The sequence below is a fragment of the Pseudophryne corroboree genome, chromosome 5 (genome assembly GCF_028390025.1).
Source record: "Pseudophryne corroboree isolate aPseCor3 chromosome 5, aPseCor3.hap2, whole genome shotgun sequence".
Taxonomy (NCBI): Eukaryota; Metazoa; Chordata; class Amphibia; order Anura; family Myobatrachidae; genus Pseudophryne; species Pseudophryne corroboree.
The window spans coordinates 263,554,300-263,577,078 of NC_086448.1; the positions used below are offsets into that span (position 1 = coordinate 263,554,300).

The 22,779-nt window shown below is 44.2% G+C and overlaps 1 long non-coding RNA gene across 1 annotated transcript; it reads left to right on the top strand.

Annotated features, from left to right (window-relative positions):
* Positions 1–21,288: 21,288 nt before the first annotated feature.
* Positions 21,289–22,444, top strand: LOC134928975 (uncharacterized). Its single transcript, XR_010178177.1, has 3 exons — positions 21,289–21,368; positions 21,442–21,654; positions 22,250–22,444. It is a non-coding gene; the product is annotated as an uncharacterized LOC134928975 (long non-coding RNA).
* Positions 22,445–22,779: the final 335 nt, after the last annotated feature.

The window sequence follows — 22,779 nt, forward strand, 5'->3', positions numbered from 1 at the left end:
CCCCACAGTGCCAGATACACTTTATATGTCCCCACAGTGCCAGATACACTTTATATGCCCCCTCAGTGCCAGATACACTTTATATGTCCCCACAGTGCCAGATACACTTTATATGTCCCCACAGTGCCAGATACACTTTATATGTCCCCACAGTGCCAGATACACTTTATATGCCCCCACAGTGCCAGATATACTTTATATGCCCCCTCAGTGCCAGATACACATTATATGCCCCCATGGTGCCAGATACACATTATATGCCCCCAACAGTGCCAGATACACATTATATGCACCCAGAAGTGCCAGATACACATTATATGCCCCCAGAGTGTCAGATACACGTGCCCCTAGAGTGCCATATGCACGTGCCCCCAGAGTGCCAGATGCACGTGCCCCCAGAGTGTCAGATGCACGTGCCCCCCAGAGTGCCAGATGCACGTGCCCCCCAGAGTGCCAGATGCACGTGCCCCCCAGAGTGCCAGATGCACGTGCCCCCCAGAGTGCCAGATACATGTGCCCCCACATGTGTTCAGCCATGGGACTGCTGCACTGAGTCTGCAGCAGCATCCGTCCCGCTGCCCGCTCCTAAGGCAAAGCTACTCTGTGCACACTGTGCAGCATTGGTGTCTGACATCAGACACTGGTGCCGCACAGCGCGCACAGAGGAGTTTGTCCCACCCACAGCACTCCCCCTCGTCGGCACACACAGAAACAGCAAGTGCAGTGCCACAGGACCTGCCCTGCTCCTGGCTCCAGGCAGGCTCCAATATGGCGGAACATGCCTGGAGCCGGCCATGTACACTTCCTCTATGTGAATGTCAGGCTCCACATGACTGCTGTTACCGGGAGATTTGGCAGCTTGCATAGTAGCAGCCCACTGATTTGCTGTGTGCAGCCAGACTGTCAATCAAAAAGGTTCCCCCACTGACTTCAGTGATGGGAACCGCTAGATTGAAGTTAGTGGTGGGAACTGATACATTGTAGTCAAATATGGCAAATGCAATGTTGACTTTTAGGAATGAAGAGGACATGATCTACAAAACAAAAGGTGGCATGGGATTTTTTTTCTCCAGGTATCGTGGAGTTATCCTTACAGCAAATGTCTTTGGGTCCAGGTCTGGAGGTTTTATTTACATGCTATCTCCCCAACCTCAATTCTTTGTTTTAGAAACACTCTTTGGTTTGAGTCTTGAATATATGAAAATGACCCTCCGATCTCTTTGAGGTTAGCTTACTCTGTTCTCTTATTTATTGGTAGTTGTGATGGCTTCATATGCCTGAACTGTTCAAGATCCAGATACTGGAACCCTGACAGCTGGAATCCCGAAGGTACAGTAAGTAGAGAGTTAGGTTTAGGCTGTGGGGATGGGGGTTAGGCACCACTGGGGGGGGGGGGGGGGGTTAGGTTTTGGCACTATGGGGAGAGGTTTAGGGTTAGGCTGCAGCAAGGGGGGGTTAGGTTTGGGAAATAAAGAGTGATGTTAGGCTGCAGTAAGGGAGGGTTAGTGGTGAGTTTGAATACTTACCTTGCCCCTGTCAGGATCGTGACCATAGGGATGCCGGTGTTGGTGTTCTGACCACCAGGCTCGCATTCCGATTCCCAAATTTTGTTATTACCCCCTAAGGTTTTCGTTTGCCACCCAATATTTTGTATTTATTATGATCTGTAATATTTTCTTATTATGGGCTATAGTTATCAAATATATTACAAAAAAGACGAGTGCTGAATAAATTACCCACACCAATAGGGTTGACTATATAACCAGGACTCAGCAAAGAAATTCATATATACTTTATAAAAATTATTTATATTATTATATAACATGAATGTTTGAATAAAGAAATATACAACTTTGAAATCACATATACTGTAAATAAAGAATAAATAATAAAAAAAATGTAAATAAATGACCCATTTAATGATACAATTCTCCCTCAGTTTTCCCTCATTTAGACCCACGCTCCCCATTTCCTTTCAGTGAAATGTCTATTTGATTTGTGTCACATCCTTTCGAGCACCCTATGACTGCTTATTGTGCAAAGTCACTTGTATTAACCCATCCTGGGAACAGAAAACTGACTGTCAGACCTCATTGTCTACTACAATCATACTTAGGGGTGTAGTATGAGTGGCCGGTGGCTGGGATCCCGGGGGCCAGCATACCGGCACCGCGATCCCGACCACCGGCATACCGACAGCTGGATGAGCGCTAATGAGCCTCTTGCGGTCTCACTGCACTCGCCACACTGCGGGCACGGTGGCACGCTACACGCGCCACACTGTTTATTCTCCCTCCAGGGGGTCATGGACCCACAAGAGGGAGAATATGTGTCGGCATGCCGGCGGTCGGGATCCCAGCACCGGTATGCTGGTCGTCGGGATCCCGGCCAGCGGTATACTGATGACCACCCGTACTTAGGGTGCAGCAGAAAATAATGGATGGAAGAAGAGGGTAAAGCAGTAACAGCTAGTGCAGGTTTGTAGTATTACAATTATTATTATTTTTATTTATTTTTTCTGCAGGGAACCCAAAGCTTGCAGGCCAGAAAACTTTATATGTCGCTTAGTAGAGCCACACTGTCCAGAATACGATTTAAAGCTAGAAATTAGATGATTACTAGAACGAGAGAATAAAATTTTCATTTTTATATATGCTGTCTCATGAACTTACTAGTTTTCCACAAGCTGCATTTTAAAAAACAAACAAAAAAAGCAAATAACTGTCCTTCATGGTTTATGTATTAGCACTGCAGCTATCTTCCTAGGTGACGCTGTCACCCCGGCTGCCGTAAATAACACGCCTGGGTGCTAGGTTTTCTTAGCCACTGCGGAAGTGGAGTCGTCTTTATCCTTTGCCTCCAATAGTCAATGTTAGTCCATATAGCAGAAGGAAACAAACCTCAGATAGTCCTTTCATTCGCCAGGCAGGAAGGTAGTACAGGGGTGGGCACTGTTAACAGCAATGATGTGCTGAGGTGAGGCAAAGATTTTCCTGTCATACTAACATATACACCACAGTTTTGACTACATAAAGTATATGAAAAATACAAAGAATATATAGAAAAAAAATCTTTGTATTATTCTAATAATTTTTATATTCAAAACTCTGGAGGAAAAAGTCTGTCAGGTGAGGCAGTGCCTCCCCTGCCTATCTTTCCGTACATCTTGATCAAATCTCATCAAATATCCAGCAGTATACAGTTCATCTGGAAAGTATTCACAGTGATTCACTTTTACCACATTTTGTTATGTTACAGCCTTATTCTAAACTGGAATAAATCCATTTTTCCCTCAAAATTCTATACACAATACCCTATAATGACAACGTGAAAAATGTTTTTTATTGAGATTTTTGCAAATTTATTAAAAATAAAATACTAAGAAATCACATGTACATAAGTATTCACAGCCTTTGCTTAATACTTTGTTGATGCACCGTTGGCAGCAATCACAGCCTCAAGTCTTTTTGAATATGATGCCACATGCTTGGCACACCTCTCTTTGGGCAGTTTTGACCATTCCTCTTTGCAGCACCTCGCACAGCCATTTCCAGATCTCTCCAGAGTTGTTCAATCGGATTCAAGTCTGGGCTCTGGCTGGGCCACTCAAGGACATTCACAGAGTTGTCCTGAAGCCACTTCTTTGATATCATGGCTGTGTGCTTAGAGTTGTTGTCCTGCTGAAAGATGAACCGTCGCCCCAGTCTGAGGTCAAGAACGCTCTGGAGCAGGTTTTCATCCAGGGTGTCTCTGTACATTGCTGCATTCATCTTTTCCTCTATCCTGACTAGTCTCTAAGTTCCTGCCACTGAAAAACATCCCCACAGCATGATGCTGCCACCACCATGCTTCACTGAAGGGATGGTATTGGCCTGGTGATGAGCGGTGCCTGAATTCCTCCAAACATGACACCTGGCATTCATCAGACCAGAGAATTTTGTTTCTCATGGTCTGAGAGTCCTTCAGGTGCATTTTAGTAAACTCCAAGTGCTTATTAGTAAGGAGTGGCTTCCGTCTGGCCACTCTACCATATAGGCCGGATTGGTGGATTGCTGCAGAGATGGTTGTCCCTCTGGAAGGTTCTCCTCACTCCACAGAGGAATGCTGTAGCTCTGACAGAGTGACCATCATGTTCATGGTCACCTCCATGACTAGGTCCCTCATCCCCCGATCGCTTACTTTAGATGGCCGGCCAGTCCTGGTGGTTCTGAACTTCTTTTATGTACGGATGATGGAGGCCACTGTGCTCATTGGGACCTTCAAAGCAGCAGATATTTTTCTGTACCCTTCTCTAGATTTGTGCCTCAAGACAATCCTGTCTCAGATGTCTACAGACAATTCCTTTGACTTCATGCCTGGTTTGTTCTTAGACATGCACTGTCAAGTGTGGGGTCTTATATAGACAGGTGTGTGCCTTTCCAAATCATGTCCAATCAACTGAATTTACCACAGGTGGACTCCAATTAAGCTGTAGGAACATCTCAAGGATGATCGGTGGATAAGGGATGCACTTGAGCTCAATTTTGAGCTTCATGGCAAAGGCTGTGAATACTTATGTACATGTGATTTCTTAGTTTTTTATTTTTAATAAATTTGCAAAAATCTTAAACTTTTTTCACATTGTCATTATGGGGTATTGTGTGTAGAATTGTGAGGGGAAAAATACATTTATTCCAGGTTGGAATAAGTCTGTAACATAACAAAATTTGGAAACAGTGAAGTGCTGTGAATACTTTCCGGATGCACTGTATACTGCTGCACCTGTGTACAAGGTCAAATGAACCCTTTGGCTCATATATTGTGTGTAAATATGGCTCTGGTACTAGCCAGTGCCTCCAGAGCCATTTACTTCACCACACATCCCTGGCTACCAGGTAAGTCCTCTGACGAATTTCGTCCACACAGCAGTGGACCTCTTTGATCAGAGACCTACACTTCAGCTGCGTCTTAGACAACCTAGGACCCAGAGCATGTTTTTTACGTCAGCAGAGGCGTCAGCGTCACCTAACGTGGATGCGAAGATAGCCACAGTGCTAAGAGGCAGGTATTGTATACCCTATATAGCCCGGCCAGACTGCGTGCCTGCCATACGGGCATACATCTCACATGAGCTATCTCACTTACATCTATTGTGCTTGGGACTTGTAGTTCCATGAACTGGTATATCCAATATCCCCAGGACATTTGTAGATTGGAGGTTTATGGCACTACACCATTATTTTATATAAATTGTATCCTTAAACACTTGCCTGGCATGGTCGCATCAGATGCGACCGTGCCTGCAAGTGCTTTATCTGACATGGTCAGACAGGATGCGACAACTCAGATAAACTGTGTTAGCAGCGGCAGGGAAGAGAAACTTCCCTCTGCTGCTGCTGGCAGAAGGACCAGAAGGTCCCTCTGTTTCCCTGCACCCTCCCCCTGTGTCTGCCATGCTTCCAATCATTGCTGATCAGTCAGCATGGCAGGATCCCCGACCCCCAGCGGCTGCAGACAACAGCAGCCGCTGGTAAGTGTAAAATCATCCCCCCAAGCCACCACCAGACACCCGCCCAACCCCACCCCCGTGTACCTGGCAGCTGTCCGGGATCTAAAAACGAAAGTCGCAATGTTCCCGATCAATGTTTTGATGTTTGGGGAAAAAATATTATATATATATATATATAATTTTATTTATTATTATTTTTTATTTTTTATTTTTTTTCATCTAAAATCATTTTGGATAGGGTTAAATTCATGTTCTTCACCTAATTCACTCATAAAAAAAATTCCGACAATTTCGGAGCATGGCTACATCGCAAATGTGCACTACTGGTGTGGCTAGGCGATCCGGCGCCAACAGTGCACATTTGTGGGCAAGCGCGAATGTAGCCATGATGTACGTGTCTACATCTGTATGTTGTATTGTATTTTATTTGTGGAATGATATACACTGATCCACTTCTTGATTTCAGCAGCTGTAAGTTATATTATAGTCTGTTTGAGCAGGTATTAATTTTATGTTCATTCAGCACCAGGTAATGTGGTTTAGTGTTTGCTGTATGTATCAAAACTTGGAGAGAGATAAAGTGCCTGAGTCAGATTCTGTTGTTGCTGCCCATGTTGGAAAGTACCTACAGTATGCTCTGTACTTTGCGCATGTGCAGTACCTATATTGTGCATGTGCCAGAGGAGGATTTACCACAAGGCAACCAAAGCAGCTGCTTAGGGCCCTGTTGGTCTCAGGGGGCCCGCCAACAAGGCTGAATAAAGGCATTTCTGGCAGGCCACAAGCTTCGCCAAAATTGTCTGAGAGCTGAGCTGGCTGAATACTCCCAGCAGGCTGTCAGTAATTAGACAACTGTTGGGTGTCGGCTCCAGTGCACGCCTGTGTCCCCAGTCCTGCAGTACTGTGCATGTGACCAGTCATGACACTTGTGTGTATGATGTTAGAGCCAGGATGTGCACGGAAAAAAACATCAGTTCATCCAGCGTACATTATATAGTATTTTTTGCATTTTATATTACATCCACCACCTACAGTACTTCAAATTCCCATAAGGCGTGAGTGGGGGATGATGAGGGGAAGGTAAACAGTGTTATATTAAGAACAGTATCTAACATCTGCCTGCGACAGTCATGGCTGAGAAGGAGGCACATAATGACTGGTGATATATCAATATGCTATTATACTGTATTTTAAGTACTACCGTGTATGGGAGATGCCTGCTACAGTCAGTGGGGTACTGATATATAATCAATACAGTCACACTGGCTGGGGGTGTAATAATGGGTATTATAAGGGATGGGGGACCTACTAGGCTGCTACAATAAGGAAAGGGGGGGCACTATAATGCAGTCAACAGTATGTAATTGGGTGTAATAATAAGTATTATAAGGTATGGGTGCCTGCATTATATATCAGTGCCTACACACACACACACACACACACACACCCCCCCCCCATACTGAGTGTGGCACATTACCCTTCCCCTATTAGCAGGTCCCCCATCCCTTATAATATCCATTATTGTACTCCTCAGTGACAGTGACTGACTGTATTAACTATATATCAGTGACTTTATGACTTTAGTGTGCCTCCATTACACGAGGTCTGACAATTATGTTAATGAACTGGCTACCGTGCAGTAGCGGATTTACCAGTAGGTATTTAAAGTAGTGATGTGCACCCTTTTCGGGTTTTGTGTTTTGGTTTTGGATTCGGTTCCGCGGCCGTGTTTTGGATTCGGACGCGTTTTGGCAAAACCTCACCGAAATTTTTTTATCGGATTCGGGTGTGTTTTGGATTCGGGTGTTTTTTTCAAAAAACCCTAAAAAAACAGCTTAAATCATAGAATTTGGGGGTCATTTTGATCCCATAGTATTATTAACCTCAATAACCATAATTTCCACTCATTTCCAGTCTATTCTGAACACCTCACACCTCACAATATTATTTTTAGTCCTAAAATTTGCACCGATGTCGCTGGATGGCTAAGCTAAGCGACACAAGTGGCCGACACAAACACCTGGCCCATCTAGGAGTGGCACTGCAGTGTCAGGCAGGATGGCACTTCAAAAAAATAGTCCCCAAACAGCACATGATGCAAAGAAAAAAAGAGGCGCACCAAGGTCGCTGTGTGACTAAGCTAAGCGACACAAGTGGCCGACACAAACACCTGGCCCATCTAGGAGTGGCACTGCAGTGTCAGGCAGGATGGCACTTCAAAAAAATTGTCCTCAAACAGCACATGATGCAAAGAAAAAAAGAGGCGCACCAAGGTCGCTGTGTGACTAAGCTAAGCGTCACAAGTGGCCGACACAAAAACCTGGCCCATCTAGGAGTGGCACTGCAGTGTCAGGCAGGATGGCACTTAAAAAAAATTGTCCCCAAACAGCACATGATGCAAAGAAAAATGAAAGAAAAAAGAGGTGCAAGATGGAATTGTCCTTGGGCCCTCCCACCCACCCTTATGTTGTATAAACAGGACATGCACACTTTAACGAACCCATCATTTCAGCGACAGGGTCTGCCACACGACTGTGACTGAAATGACTGGTTGGTTTGGGCCCCCACCAAAAAAAGAAGCAATCAATCTCTCCTTGCACAAACTGGCTCTACAGAGGCAAGATGTCCACCTCATCATCATCCTCCGATTCCTCACCCCTTCACTGTGTACATCCCCCTCCTCACAGATTATTAATTCGTCCCCACTGGAATCCACCATCTCAGGTCCCTGTGTACTTTGTGGAGGCAATTGCTGCTGGTGAATGTCTCCACGGAGGAATTGATTATAATTCATTTTGATGAACATCATCTTCTCCACATTTTCTGGAAGTAACCTCGTACGCCGATTGCTGACAAGGTGAGCGGCTGCACTAAACACTCTTTCGGAGTACACACTGGAGGGAGGGCAACTTAGGTAGAATAAAGCCAGTTTGTGCAAGGGCCTCCAAATTGCCTCTTTTTCCTGCCAGTATACGTACGGACTGTCTGACGTGCCTACTTGGATGCGGTCACTCATATAATCCTCCACCATTCTTTCAATGGTGAGAGAATCATATGAAGTGACAGTAGACGACATGTCAGTAATCATTGGCAGGTCCTTCAGTCCGGACCAGATGTCAGCACTCGCTCCAGACTGCCCTGCATCACCGCCAGCGGGTGGGCTAGGAATTCTTAGCCTTTTCCTCGCACCCCCAGTTGCGGGAGAATGTGAAGGAGGAGATGTTGACGGGTCACGTTCCGCTTGACTTGACAATTTTCTCACCAGCAGGTCTTTGAACCTCTGCAGACTTGTGTCTGCCGGAAAGAGAGATACAACGTAGGTTTTAAATCTAGGATCGAGCACGGTGGCCAAAATGTAGTGCCCTGATTTCAATAGATTGACCACCCGTGAATCTTGGTTAAGCGAATTAAGGGCTCCATCCACAAGTCCCACATGCCTAGCGGAATCGCACTGTTTTAGCTCCTCCTTCAATGTCTCCAGCTTCTTCTGCAAAAGCCTGATGAGGGGAATGACCTGACTCAGGCTGGCAGTGTCTGAACTGACTTCACGTGTGGCAAGTTCAAAGGGTTGCAGAACCTTGCACAACGTTGAAATCATTCTCCACTGCGCTTGAGTCAGGTGCATTCCCCCTCCTTTGCCTATATCGTGGCCAGATGTATAGGCTTGAATGGCCTTTTGCTGCTCCTCCATCCTCTGAAGCATATAGAGGGTTGAATTCCACCTCGTTACCACCTCTTGCTTCAGATGATGGCAGGGCAGGTTCAGGATTGTTTGGTGGTGCTCCAGTCTTCTGTACGCGGTGGCTGAATGCCGAAAGTGGCCCGCAATTCTTCGGGCCACCGACAGCATCTCTTGCACGCCCCTGTCGTTTTTTAAATAATTCTGCACCACCAAATTCAATGTATGTGCAAAACATGGGACGTGCTGGAATTTGCCCAGATGTAATGCACGCACAATATTGCTGGCATTGTCCGATATCACAAATCCCCAGGAGAGTCCAATTGGGGTAAGCCATTCTGCGATGATCTTCCTCAGTTTCCGTAAGAGGTTGTCAGCTGTGTGCCTCTTCTGGAAAGCGGTGATACAAAGCGTAGCCTGCCTAGGAACAAGTTGGCGTTTGCGAGATGCTGCTACTGGTGCCGCCGCTGCTGTTCTTGCTGCGGGAGGCAATACATCTACCCAGTGGGCTGTCACAGTCATATAGTCCTGAGTCTGCGTTAGTCTGCCCTGCTCCACTTGTCCACATGTCCGTTGTTAAGTGGACATTGGGTACAACTGCATTTTTTAGGACACTGGTGAGTCTTTTTCTGAGGTCTGTGTACATTTTCGGTATCGCCTGCCTAGAGAAATGGAACCTAGATGGTATTTGGTACCGGGGACACAGTACCTCAATCAAGTCTCTAGTTGCCTCTGAATTAACGGTGGATACCGGAACCATGTTTCTCACCGCCCAGGCTGCCAAGGCCTGAGTTATCTGCTTTGCAGCAGGATGACTGCTGTGATATTTCATCTTCCTCGCAAAGGACTGTTGGACAGTCAATTGCTTACTGGAAGTAGTACAAGTGGTCTTCCGACTTCCCCTCTGGGATGACGATCGACTCCCAGCAGCTACAACAGCAGCGCCAGCAGCAGTAGGCTTTACACTCAAGGATGCATCGGAGGAATCCCAGGCAGGAGAGGACTCGTCAGACTTGCCAGTGACATGGCCTGCAGGACTATTGGCTTTCCTGGATAAGGAGGAAATTGACACTGAGGGAGTTGGTGGTGTGGTTTGCAGGAGCTTGGTTACAAGAGGAAGGGATTTAGTGGTCAGTGGACTGCTTCCGCTGTCACCCAAAGTTTTTGAACTTGTCACTGATTTATGATGAATGCTCTGCAGGTGACGTATAAGGGAGGATGTTCCGAGGTGGTTAACGTCCTTACCCCTACTTATTACAGCTTGACAAAGGCAACACACGGCTTGACACCTGTTGTCCGCATTTGTGTTGAAATAATTCCACACCGAAGAGCTAATTTTTTTTTGTATTTTGACCAGGCATGTCAATGGCCATATTCGTCCCACGGACAACAGGTGTCTCCCCGGGTGCCTGACTTAAACAAACCACCTCACCATCAGTATCCTCCTTGTCAATTTCCTCCCCAGCGCCAGCAACACCCATATCCTCATCCTGGTGTACTTCAACAGTGACATCTTCAATTTGACTATCAGGAACTGGACTGCGGGTGCTCCTTCCAGCACTTGCAGGGGGCGTGCAAATGGTGGAAGGCGCAAGCTCTTCCCGTCCAGTGTTGGGAAGGTCAGGCATCGCAACCGACACAATTGGACTCTCCTTGGGTATTTGTGATTTAGAAGAACGCACAGTTCTTTGCTGTGCTTTTGCCAGCTTAAGTCTTTTCATTTTTCTAGCGAGAGGATGAGTGCTTCCATCCTCATGTGAAGCTGAACCACTAGCCATGAACATAGGCCAGGGCCTCAGCCGTTCCTTGCCACTCCGTGTCGTAAATGGCATATTGGCAAGTTTACGCTTCTCCTCAGACGCTTTTAATTTTGATTTTTGGGTCATTTTACTGAACTTTTGTTTTTTGGATTTTACATGCTCTCTACTATGACATTGGGCATCGGCCTTGGCAGACGACGTTGATGGCATTTCATCGTCTCGGCCATGACTAGTGGCAGCAGCTTCAGCACGAGGTGGAAATGGATCTTGATCTTTCCCTATTTTAACCTCAACATTTTTGTTCTCCATATTTTAATGTTTGGAATTATATGCCAGTATCAATAGCAATGGCCTACTACTATATATACTGCGCACAACTAAAATGCACCACAGGTATAGAATGTAGATGGATAGTATACTTAATGACGACACAGAGGTAGGTACAGCAGTGGCCTTCCGTACCATACTGCTATATATAGTATACTGGTGGTCACTGTGTCAGCAAACTGCAAAACTAAAATGCACCACAGGTATAGAATGTAGATGGATAGTATACTTAATGACGACACAGAGGTAGGTACAGCAGTGGCCTTCCGTACCGTACTGCTATATATAGTATACTGGTGGTCACTGTGTCAGCAAACTGCAAAACTAAAATGCACCACAGGTATAGAATGTAGATGGATAGTATACTTAATGACGACACAGAGGTAGGTACAGCAGTGGCCTTCCGTACCGTACTGCTATATATAGTATACTGGTGGTCACTGTGTCAGCAAACTGCAAAACTAAAATGCACCACAGGTATAGAATGTAGATGGATAGTATACTTAATGACGACACAGAGGTAGGTACAGCAGTGGCCTTCCGTACCGTACTGCTATATATAGTATACTGGTGGTCACTGTGTCAGCAAACTGCAAAACTAAAATGCACCACAGGTATAGAATGTAGATGGATAGTATACTTAATGACGACACAGAGGTAGGTACAGCAGTGGCCTTCCGTACCGTACTGCTATATATAGTATACTGGTGGTCACTGTGTCAGCAAAACTCTGCACTGTACTCCTCCTATATAATATTATACTGGTGGTCCCGACTCCCCAGTCCCCACAATAAAGCAGCACACTGAGCACAGATATGGAGTGTTTTTCAGGCAGACAACGTATAATGGTGGTCACTGTCAGCAAAACTCTGCACTGTACTCCTCCTATATAATATTAATTATACTGGTGGTCCCCAGTCTTCACATTAAAATAAAGCAGCACACTGAGCACAGATATGGAGTGTTTTTCAGGCAGACAACGTATACTGGTGGTCACTGTCAGCAAAACTCTGCACTGTACTCCTGCTATATAATACAGCTGCTCCCCAGTCCCCACAATTAAGCAGTGTGAGCACAGATATATATGCAGCACACTGAGCACAGATATGGAGCGTTTTTTTCAGGCAGAGAACGGATAACTGGTGGTCACTGATCAGCAAAACTCTGCACTGTACTCCTCCTATATTATACAGCTGCTCCCCAGTCCTCCCCACAATGAATTAAGCAATAATGCACAATCAAATTCAACAATAACGGAGAGGACGGCAGCCACGTCCTCTCCCTAACATTTGCAATGCACGAGTGAAAATGGCGGCGACGCGCGGCTGCTTATATAGAATCCGAATCTCGCGAGAATCCGACAGCGGGATGATGACGTTCGGGCGCGCTCGGGTTACCCGAGCCATACGGGAGAATCCGAGTATGGCTCGGACCCGTGTAAAAAGGGTGAAGTTCGGGGGGGTTTGGTTTCCGAGAAACCGAACCCGCTCATCACTAATTTAAAGCAGCCGCAAGGGTCCGGTGGGTACCAGGGGGCTCGCTGACAGATGATGGAGTCGGGAATGCATTTCTGATTTCTGCCGAAAATGTCTGACTGCTAGTCTGGCTGAATACTCCCGACAAGCTGTCAGTAACTAGATAGCTGCCAGGTGTATTTTTAAGGGCAGTATGGATGGTGTAATGGTTGTCATTACTGCCTCACAGCACTGAGGTCATGGATTCCATACCCACCATGGCCCTAACGGTGTGGTGTTTGTATATTCTCCCCGTACTTGCATGAGTTTCCTTCGGGTATTCCGGTTTACTCCCACAATCCAAAAACATACTGGTTGGTTAATTGGCTCCCAACAAAATTAACCCTAGGGAGTTGATGTGAATGGCCAAATGTTCTCTGTAAAGCGCTGCGGAACATGTGTGCGCTATATAAATAACTGGTAATAAATAATAATATAGGCAGATTGGGGAGCATACACTGACTGGGGGGCAGCAGAACCTGTCTGCTACAATTGGTGGGGGGGGCACACTGAGGATTGCTTGAGGAAGGGGGGCCCAAATCAGTGTTTTACTTAGGGCCCCATGAGGTCTAAATCCGCCTCTGGCATGTGCAGTACGGTTCCTGCATCGTCGGAAGCAGAACGGCTGCAGATGTTACTTGATTGACAGTCTGGAGCCATTTGGAGGGAGGGGCAATGATGGCCTCTCTTATGGGGGGTTGCCAAGCCAGAATCTCTGTCTTCTTTTTTAGGAGCTACAGTGGTCGGGTTATGTGACCCCATGGATCAGGCAGCCTGCCAGTGGAGTGATCCAATGCTGCGTCCTAGGATACAGCACTGGATCGCACATGCATGCAGGAGGCGCTTATCTTTACCAGGCGCCTCCTACCTCATTACCATATATGTGCATCGCTGCTGCTTTCAATAAAACAACGATGTACGCTCCAGCCACATCTGAATCAGAGCCCAAGTACCAACCAATCTGTAAGACTATTCTTATGAATTGTGGTTTATAGAATTTTTTGTGGCACTTTTCAATAAAAACAAAGTTTCAAAAAAACAAAACAATGGGGTATATTTACTAAGCTCCCAATTTTGACCGATTTGGTGTTTTTTCTTCAAAGTGTCATCTCGGGAATTTACTAAGCACAAATCTCGGCAGTGATGAGGGCATTCGTATTTTTATTACGGCTGTGTAGTAAAAATACGAATGAATACACCATCGGTCAAACGCGGTTGTTTAGATATAGAACTCGGTCATTTACTAAACATTCGTATTTGAAATATCTTCCGTGAAAATGCATGTGCGGCCGCAAAAAATTACTAATCGTACAAAAAGCCTAAAAAAAAGTAGACCTGCTTTTGAGAAGCGTGTTTACATGTGTTGTCAATTCGACATTAGTCACACCTGACTTTTTGGACCTTTAAAAGGGGCCCCAACACATTTTTCACCACTCTCAATCTGAAATGGCTGCTACTGTGTGTAGTACTGCTGTCTTGTTTGCTGGGGGATATCTGACAGTGCTCCATGAGGCTACAATAAACCCAGGCCAGGAAAATCAACAGGGTCAGCAGGTTGTACATGTTCCGCGTAGGCTGGCCATGGCTTGTTTTTTTAGTGGGCGTTTAAACGATAACAAAATTGCTGATGACCATGTTATACAGATGCTCCGACTAAATGTAAATAATATTTTCCCTCTGTATGACCTTGTCAAACTGAACCTAGACCCTGAGACAGTACGCTCTCGCTCTGTCTCAGGCCTGCACAAACTCCTGCCTGTGTTGCACTTTATGGCTACTGGCAGCTTCCAGCCTGTGACTGGCGATGTAATTAGTATCTCACAGGCCACCTTTTAAAAATATTTAAATCAGGTGAGTTTAAACATACATACACGTCTATGTCTAAGTGGTGCTTCTGTAATGTAATAGAACACAGTATTGTATTGATTACAGGTCATGACACTCACCTTTAATTTTTAAATGGCCACTCAGGTTCTGGATGTCTTGGATGGCTACATAGATGCCTCTCTCTGCTTCCCTACTCAGGAGTCGCAGTGGCATGCAGTCAGGGTAGCTTTATCTGATCTTGCGGCCATGGCCAATGTGCTGGGTGCCATAGATTAGACACACGTTGAGCTGAGGACACCTAGGGGCAGGCAATATATTTCTAACAATCCACATCTGGCCCAAGACACTAATGTGCATGTGGTTTGTGGAGCTAAACAATACACATATTCCGTGTTCACAATTTATTCATTTTAACACACGAATTTTTGTGAAAAATCAAAAAGAAAAAAAACATTTTAATGGTCAACATATTCTGACCAACCATTATTATTTGTGTTTTTTTTGTGTGCTGGGTACCGAGGATTGTGCTGGCTCGTTGGTGCAGGTTCGACTTGAGCGTCGGACTGGGGAATGAACTGGGGTGTGGCTTGGTGTCGTTGTCCCCGAGGCTAGATGTGGCATGGAGTGATGCCAACACACTGAGGCTTTGACTGAGATTGTTCAAGCTTGCTGTGAGCTGCGTATTAGCAGCAGTGTTGTTAGCTATTATGCGTGATAGGTTGTCATTGATCATTTGGTTGTGTTGTATGATCTGGATTGGTGATTGTTGCTGCCGCTGCTGTTCATCCAAGATGCGTTGTAGGTTTGTTTGCATTTGGCAGTTGTCTGCCCTCATCTGCTCCATGGAGTTAGCGATTCTGCCAACCTGCACTATAAGTCTGCCTGAGTTGCGACTCAGTCTAGGCAAATGATGGGGCCGACTTGACAGGTATTGGCTGTGGGTGTTGAGGCACGCGTAGTGTTGCGCCTGTTGTGATGACCAACGGCTCCAAAACTCAGTGCCCATTTGTGTGTCGACTTGTGTTGTGCTCAATTGGGGGCTGTGGGATGTTTGGGGTGGTTGGGGTATGTCCTGCGGCGTGGTTGGCTGAGTAGGATCGATGGGCTGCAGGTGGAGTGTGAAGATCTCCTGGTCACATTCCTGCTGGTCATCCTCGGTGATGATGGCTGGGTCTGTATGGGGTTGAAGACAGCCACTATTTAGTCAATATGTAGCATTGGTCTTACTATCGGTTTACGTCAACATGCATTACTTCTTAATATTAATGTTGTAATTGCTAAATAGATTGTGGCATAAACTTAACTATGTTGCTCACCTTTTTTTTAAAATATGTGGCTTCTAACGTTCACTACTCAGTTGGTAAAAGTTTGTGGGAATAGTAGGATTCTGAGCCATAATTACTGTTTAAACACGAAGAACTCTAACAAATACAAAGTACTACATTTACATATTGGGTATGAAGCTTCCTTTGGAACAACACACACAATACAATAAATGTGTTGACCAATACACTCATAAATTGTTCAAGGCAGTCAGTGGTCTGGCCAAAACGTTAACAAATATAGTGGTCTAAAATGTACACATTAACAATGGGTGAAAAAGTATTAAGGTGCCCTATGTTTAGAAGTGGTGTTGTTGGCCATGCAAAACAATTGGATGAGACTTAACATTTATGTTGGTTTTATACTCCAAAAATTATGTTACAAAAATGTGTTGATATGGCCAACATCCCATCTGACAATTAACCATCTAAAAATACCTTAACACCATCTGCTTGTTGTTGTTGATTATTGCAAGGATGACTGGTCATTAGTGTAATTTTTTATTCTCTGTACTAACAGTGGGGCAGATGTATAAACCTGGAGAAGGCATAAGGAAGTGAAAAACCAGTGATATGTGCAAGGTGATAAAGGCACAAGGCAAACAGCTCCAATATGTACATTAACAGTTGTGTTTATTTTGTACTGCTGCCTTTATCACCTTGCACATATCAGTGTTTTTTCACTTCCTTATGCCTTCTCCAGGTTAATAAATCTACCCCACTGTTTGTTTACTGATTTACACGTAATTGTTATGTTTACTCACCAGACAACTGAGGGGATTGTGGCTCCTCACTTTGGGGGCTGGCCAAAAGAGCTAGTGGTGGCACGGCCGACACTGCGGAGATGCGCCGTTGGGGTGGTGATGCTTGTGCTGGAGCTTGAGCCTCCAGACGGCGTCTCTTGGGTGGCCTCGTAGCCACAGTAACCTGTGATGGGCGCCTTAGTGTAGGGGGATTTGCCGAAGAAGAACCCATGTGATAAGATAATCATTAACATTTTGTGTTTCTATGTGTTTGCAGAATATGTGGTTACAGTTAAATCTTACCTGCATTGCCACCATCTTCATCTCTTGGCAGTGTTGGATGTGGCCTGGCTGTGCTGCTTCTCTGGCGTACTGTAGAAATATGAAGAATGTCCATATGAACATACTATTTTGGTGATATGTTTATGCAAATTCATTATTGTGATGTAAACATATGTGGTACCTGATGAGAAGTAAACTAAACGATGCTTATGCTTTTCTGGCCTGACTTCATTGGGTGTGTATACTTTAAATTTATTAAAAAAATGGAAAAATAATCCATACACAAAGGCGCATAATGCAAACAATTATACTACTTAAAACCAAAACGTCGTAGCTTGACACAACCACAATATTGCACGCTAAGGTCCCAATTTTTGAGGCTAAGAATCAAACACTAGCCACAAATATCTGCTAAAACTTGGAAACATCACAACCAAATATGCATGAAAAAACACATCAAGCACACAAATGACAACCCAGAACAACACACAATAAACATAAATGCTATAAAATGTATCTAAAAAAAAACATTGAAAAAAACAGATTCATCACACTTCTTTAAAATACACCTACAAACATTTACTTTTGACATAAAACACCAGAAAAAGGCCAAGGCAACCAGAAAAAATAAACCAGACAAAGGATAAAAAGATACATAATTGAGAATAACACTACATCGGGCCTGGCCATCCTGTGGCTCTCCAGATGTAGTGAAACTACACATCCCAGCATGCCCTGCCACAGTTTTAACATTCCCTAATAGCAAAACTGTGGCAAGGCATGATGGGACTTGTAGTTTAACAACAGCTGGAGAGCCACAGGTTGGGCAGGCCTGCACTACATCACCAACACATTAGAAGAATGAACAAACTGACAATCACAATTAGATAGAAGACATTTCAGACAAATAAGGACAAAGCACAGATGTTAAAATTTAAAAAAAAAAACCTCACCATCCTGCCTTGGCCGATCCGAATCCCAGACATGAGTGGCACCAACCACTTCTGGCGGAATGAGTACACGCACAGGCTCCTCCCACTCACAGTAAGATGCACGGAAGGGGTGTCCCTCCCCGGTTTGGCGGGCTGATTTAGCCTCCTTGGCCATCTTCGCCTTCACACGGCGATTTATGTCGTAGAAACGCTTACGACACGTGTCCTCGGTCCGCCTCACCACACCCTCACTATTCACAGCCGCCACGACCTTCCCCCACAGAACAGTCTTCCTGCGTGATGACACCTTTGCAGCATCGTGGCCAAACAACTGCCGATGATGCCTCATCAGCTCCCGCACTAAAGCCATATTTTCTGCGTAACTGAATTTTACATTGCGGCCAGTCTTTGTAGTGGTGCGTGGCTGCGGAGCCACAACACCATCACTATCACTGGAGGCCGCAGCAACAACCTCCCCCTCCTCCTCACTAACCTCCTCCACCTCACTCACCTCCTCCCTTTCACTCACCTCCTCCACCTCACTACCTCCTCCACCTCACTCACCTCCTCCCTCTCACTCACCTCTGACTGGGACATAAACAACAAATAACACTGAGAAAAAAATACAGTAAACACACTCCACCACTACCACTACACACCACACACCAAACACACACACTCACTCACTCACAAACAATGACAATAGACGTGAAAAAAAAACAATGACAAAAAACTAGACAGACTTTTAAATAACTACACAACAAGTATGACAAGACTACTTACACACACAGTACAGCACTCAACAATCACAAAGAACCTCCTCCAAACCGCCAAAAACTCCAAACAACTCACCAACTCCTAACACACCTTCCTCTCACCTCTCCACTAGCTAAACCCACGAGGTTCGGACGGTTTGGGGCGTTTTTATAGTAATGTGCACAGACACTCCTCCATCACGAATCAAACCAATCACGGACGAGTGCCAAAAACGAAACTTAGGGAAAAAACGCGTCCATGAACGGACAAACACTGCCGTAACCAAAATGTGACGCAGTCGTAAAAAAAACCTCATAACACGGCCGCAAAACCAATAAATCGGCCGCATTCTACCTCACAAAACCATGAATGACATCGACATCGGAAAACACGAAAAATACAAATACGACAGCTTAGTAAATGAGGCGTAACAAATTCAAAAAGTTGCAAATTTACACATTCGATGTCATTTGTGATGAATCTCACTCCAGGGCCAATATTTACTAATATTCGTGTTTGAGTCGGTTTGTGTAGTGTTTAAACTCGTTTTGTATCGGGTGCATTTTCATGCAACTTTTTGAATCCATATACGCAAAGTTACGAAGCAGTCGACTTTATGGTTTTCGTGTTTTCCGATGTCGATGCCAGTCGGTTTTTTTAGCACATTTACGGCCGTCATTGTCGTTTGCGTTCGTGATTTTGTTTTTTGTCCTGTTTTTTTTTCTAGGTTAAACGCGGCAGGGGTTTTTTTTTTTCACGCGGCCGCATTTTCACTTTCAGTTTCGTTTTTCATCCCAGTTCGTGATTGGTTGTGTTTCAGATGGTAGGAGTGTCTGTGCGCAACCATATAAATACGCCCCAAACCGTCCGCACCTCATGGGTTTAGATAGTGGTGAGAAGGAGGGAGGTTGTGTTGTGGAGGTAGGTGAATTTGTGGTTTGGTGAGGAGTGTTGTTAGCGATTTCTGAGTGTGGTATTGTGTTTGAAAGTCGTCCTGTCATTCTTGTAGTCTTGTATTTTGTGGTTTTGTCTCATTTTTAGTCTAAGTTATTTTTCTTTATAGTCCCTTGTCAGTGTGTGTGTGTGTGTGTGTGTGTGTGTGTGTGTGTGTGTGTGTGTGTGTGTGTGTGTGTTGTGTAGTGGTAGTGGAGGAGTGTGTTGTTTGTCTATTTTTTTTCTGTGTTAACTGTTTAGACACACAATTATGTGTGACTCAGAGGTGGGTGAGGTGGAGGGTGTGAGTGAGGGGGAGGAGGTTGGTCAGGTGGAGGAGGTGAGTGTTAGTGAGGTTAGTGAGGTGGAGGAGGTGGGTGAGGTTGCTGCAGCAGCCTCAAGTGATAGTGACAGTCAGAGTGCACCGCAGCCACGCACCACTACTAAGACTGGGCGGAATGTCAAGTTTAGTTTTGCTGAAAATGTGGCATTGGTGCATGAGCTGATGAAGTATCAGAGGCAGCTATTTGGCCCTGAGTCCGCCAAGGTGCCAACACGGAGGAAGACGGTGTTGTGGGCGAAAGTTGTTGCTGCTGTCAATAGTGAGGGGGTGGTCAAGCGGACGGAGCACACGTGCCGCAAACGGTACTATGACATAAAGCGACGTGTCAAGTCCAAAATAGCCAAGGAGGCGAAGTCAGCTCGAAAAAACGGTGGTGGGCAGCCCTATATTGCAAGATATCTGGAGTATGAGGAGCCCATGCGGAGTGTCATACCTTCTGAAGTAGTCTCTGCAACCCATGTCCGGGATTCCGATAGGCCCAGGAAGAATGGTGAGCATGTGTATTTGCATTTACATTCTATGACCTTATATATATATATTTTTTTTTTTTAAATGTGTGTCATGTGACATTGCATATTACTCCCATCTTCAAGTGTGTGTCAGCAAATACATTGTTTTGGGTAATGTTGTATACAAAAGCCAATGTAACATCTTACTTTATTGTATGTCATGTGTTTTTATGAAAGATATTTTGCATGTGTAGTTTGGACTTGGTGTGTCTCTGAATTGTCCTGCAATAATGTTTTCCTTTTGGGACTTTTTTTAAAATAATTGTGACTATGTTTTATATTTATGTGATCCATGTGCAATGTTTCAAAAACAGTGGTTGTCATGTTAGAGGCTGGAGTAGTGGAAAGTGGTTTGGAAACCACTTACATGTGTAATGTCATTATTAGATAATGTAATATTTTTTTACAAAATACCACTATTTCTTTGATAATTTTTAGTTTGTATTTGTACCGTGACACCACACTGCAGTGTAATTTTTAAATTATTTTTACATTTTGGTTTGGCTCATATAGTGGTAATGTGTGTTTGGAGTGCCACATCACAGAGCAATTTTTATATTGCATCTGTAATATTTTACCTTTCAATACAAAATGAAGATGTGTGTGTTTTTGGTTGGTAATCTTTTTTTTTTTCTTTTTTTTTTTTTACTTCTGGCCTATGTCGGTGTCCTGTACATGTTTTCCTGTATTGATTTTTCCATAGTGCATATGTCTATTGGACAATGTTTATAGTTTTATGTATTGTATTTTTTGTTTCCGGTCCTTATGTTTTTATTATAAATAAAGCAAGCATTTCTTAAAGAATAAATGTTTATAAGCATAATGGGTGGATGTATCAACAATAGCATGAATATTTTTTTATTTTTTTTATATAGTGTTTGAAAAAAGCAGTACTACTCGTCGGCCAGTAACTCTTATCACATCTGATGATGATGATGATGCTGCAGAAGCAGGTAAAGTGTCCATTGTAGTATAGGGTATGTTTGTAAAGGAATGGCCAAAACAAAATTGCACTTTCATTAATAGGTCCATCAAAAGAAGTATGGAGCAGCAGAAGTGGGACTTCTGTAAGACATCACCACAAAAAACCTGTGGCCGAAAAGAAAGCAAGGTCGTATGTCCAGGGCCAACCACAGCAGGCTACCCTGCCACGAAGATTATCGTCCGTATGTTCTGTCCCCCCACTCCAAATTTTGGACACACCTCCAAGACGTCATCCACACTCCCCTCATCTTGATTGTGAGTATCAAACTGAAATAAATGTAAACAATTTCTGAACGTAATCCAACTTTTTCTTAGCCGCATTAAGTGAAAACACATCAAAAACTTAGATACTTACCGCAGTAAGTAAAACCTGAAATGGAATCCAAGCTAAATGGCCTTGTCCACATCCAGTAAAGATATGTATGTCCACTTGAGCCATACAGTATCACATTGTGTGTAAGATGCTGCAACAAAAAATCATGTTTAAAAAAAAAAAAGTAAGGTTGATTTCCAAATTTCACGTGTGTTTGAGGTAACATTGCAAAATACATATAAAAATATTACTATGTTTGTTTGTTCAAAGCTATAAGGTAACACATTATGGATTCCAATGTGTTTTTATGATGGAGTATGTGTGAGCTACAATAAAACTAAAGTGTTTGCTTACACAATTAAGTAACCAGACACATTTGCCACAAACAGGCATATGTATGTATTTAAGTTATGAGTGATGATGTTGCTAGGCAGAATATTTGAAAGCAACAGTGAATGACATGTGTTCCATGTGTAGTGATTTGTTTACATTTCTCAAACATATGGATAGCTAACGGAGATTTGTTTAACATTTCAGCTTCTAGTCCTGGGAACAGCATCCCTCCGCAACAACAGCAACACAGTGACATGGAGGAGACAAACATCTTAGAAATGCAGCCATTAAGCCAAGGAATTAGCCCCCCAGCACCTGTGAGTACACCACCACAGCAAAGCACACCACCACCACAACACAGCCCAACAACACCAGTAACACAAGGCCCTGATCAGGTGTTTTGGACCATTTGGGCTAGACAGCAGGCCACTAATGAAGATTGCCTGCATAGGCAGACGCAAATGTTTGCAAGCCTACCATGTCACCTCAGAAGAATATCAAGAAATCGTCGACAAAATGAACAAACAACCAGAATTGGCAATACCATGGAACTCATGCGTACAGACATTACACAGGTCATGGGCAACTTACAGCGCATAATGCAAGAACAGCACAGACTAATGGAAGAACAGCACAGACAACAGCAAAGTTATATGAACATTTTTCAAAACAATCAAAAGATTAATGAAAGTTTATTCCGAATTGTAGACAATCAAAATGCTGCTACACGTGAA